Here is a 2,645-nt window from a genome sequence, read left to right as displayed (position 1 = left end):
TGGAGATATTTATAATACATAAATCTGACCAAGCAGTTGCATCCAGTATATATAAAGAATTACTGCAACTCAGTAGCAAAAAAAACACACATCCTTCATTTAAAAATCCACAGTACATCTTATTAGAAACCTAGCAGAATAGATAATGATGGCCAATTAAAACATAAAAATGGCTCAGCCTCACTTGTCATCTGGGAATTGCAAATTAAACCACAAAAGAGCACTTCACACAAGGACAACAAAAGTTAAAATGAATGGCAATCCCAAGTATGAGTGAAATGCAATGTAGCTTGAAGTCACATACATTTCTGGTGTGAGTGTAAAACGTATAAACCACTTTGGAAAACAGATCTAGCAAGTCTCATATAAGTTAAACAAATACCTAACCTATCACCCAGCAATTCCACTCTTAGTTGTTTCTCCAAGAGAAATAAAAACATATGTCTAAAGAAAGACTTAGACAAAAATTGCATACGTCTCTATTCACAGTAGCTAAAATCTGAAACTAACACAAATGCCCATTAAGAAGATAATGTATGAACTGTATGCATTCATACACTGGAAGACTACACATTAACGAAAATTACAAATTATTTGAACATTCAACATGGATGAATAACAAAAATATTTTATGTTAAGAAAGCCAGACACAAAAGACTACTAACTGCATGTTCCCGTGCATATAAATGACTAAAAAAGACAAAATTTAGCTGCAGTGATACACATCAAAATGATGGTTACCCGGACTTTTCTCCCCGCTCTCCCACTTACCTCAGCACTGCTCCAGCTGCTCTGCATTAGCTCTGAGCTCCACGCCACTGGTAACCTAGCACCACCATTGTCTCTCTTCAGCCACCATCATGATTATCTATCCAGACCTCATCAGCCACAGTGAGATTTACAAGAACCAGGAGATCACAAAAGGGCCGTGCCTGGAGGTGGAGGGGAAGATAGTCAGTAGGACAGAGGATAACATTGATGGCTCGCTCATTGGTAGAAACGCCTCTACTGAAGTCCCCGAGGGTGAAGAAACCCAAAGCACAGTTATCACTGGTGTTGATGTCATGCACTATCACTTACAGGAAACAAGCTTCACAAAAGAAGCCCGTAAGAAATGCATAACATATTACATGAAATCAAATCAATCAAAGGCAAACATGAAGAACAGAGATCAGAAAGAGTAAAACCTTTCATGAAAGGGGTTGCTGAACAAATCAAGCACATCCTTGCAATTTCAAAATCTACCAGTTCTTTATTGGTGAAAACAAGAATCTTGACAGCGTTGTTGCTCTACTGGACTACCGTGAGGACACTGTGATCCTACATATGCTTTTCTTTAAGGATGATTTGGAAATGAAAAATTATTAACTAGTAATTTGGCAATTACTTTGAATTTATCACCTGTCATCAAAACTAGCTGCTTTTTGTCATCCACATAACACCAGGACTTATGACAAATGGAACTGATGTCATCTTGAGCTCTTCATTTACTTTGACTGTGACTTACTCGGAGTGGAGGCATTGTCTTTGGAAAAACATGTCATGTAGGTTGTCTAAAAATAAAATGCATTTAAGCTCATTTCAGAGAGTACCTTTTAGTTTAATATATATTTAAGCTAAATACATCTGTAGTGTTCCTGGAGAAGCTAGAGCCGGGTTATAAGGCACTACTAGAAAAATAAGACTGTCGTCAGATAACTTCTTCAGTGGAAATTACTTCTAGGACTGGAATATAAAAAATCCAAGAATCTAAAGTTTTAATTCTGAGTTGCAGTAAAAGGAAAGACCATGCTTATGGCAGTGCCAACATTTGAAATGAAGTCTTATACATTTCCTCACCTACAATGGAAGTAGTTAACTTTGGAAGAGATTATCAGGAGAATAAAAAGAGACTAATTCAGCTGAAAAAAAAAAGAGTGGTGGTTACTCTGGAAGATTGGGGTGATTGCTACAAAGGGGTATGAGATAACTTTCTTGAGTCCTAGAAATGTTTCACATCTTGATTTAGTAGTGGTTACATGGGTGTATGTATTTGTTAAAACCCATCAAACTGTACATTTAATTTTTTGCATTTTATCATATGTATAGTAATTTTTAAAACCAAATTGTTTTGTTTTGTTTTGTGGACACAGAATCTCACTCTGCCACCCAGTCTGGAGTACAGTGGTATGATCATGGCTCACTGCAGTCTGGAACTCCTGGACTCAAGCAATCCTCCTGCCTCAGCCTCCTGAGGAGCTGGGGCTACAGGAGTGAGCCACCATGCTCAGCTAATTTCTTTTTCTAAACTTTTTGTAGAGATGGGGTCTCACTATGTAGCCCAGGCTGGTCTCAAACTCCTGGGCTCAAGCAATCCTCCTTCCTCAGCCTCTCAAAGTGCTGGGATTATAAGTGTGAGCCACCATGCCCAGCCAATTTCTAAAATTATGTCAACATAATAACTTTCTAAGGTAAAAACCAGGAAATTCATTATCAGCAGGCCAGCATTAAAGGAAATAATAATTATATCATGTGGAACATTAAATATTTGCAGGTTATGTATGATTAAGATATGTGACAAAGACAACACAAAATGCAAGGGTATTAAATGAAGTTAACCTATTCTAAAGTTTTTTAATTGTCCAGGAAGTAGAAAAATTCTAATT

At 37.2% G+C, this 2,645-nt stretch overlaps 1 pseudogene; it reads left to right on the top strand.

Moving 5' to 3' along the window:
* Positions 1 to 777: 777 nt before the first annotated feature.
* Positions 778 to 1,368, top strand: LOC100979976 (translationally-controlled tumor protein-like; annotated as a pseudogene).
* Positions 1,369 to 2,645: the final 1,277 nt, after the last annotated feature.

This window comes from Pan paniscus, chromosome X (genome assembly GCF_029289425.2).
Source record: "Pan paniscus chromosome X, NHGRI_mPanPan1-v2.0_pri, whole genome shotgun sequence".
NCBI classification, from domain to species: Eukaryota; Metazoa; Chordata; class Mammalia; order Primates; family Hominidae; genus Pan; species Pan paniscus.
Note: the sequence above shows the minus strand (reverse complement) of the source record. Positions and strands in the feature narration are given on the sequence as shown.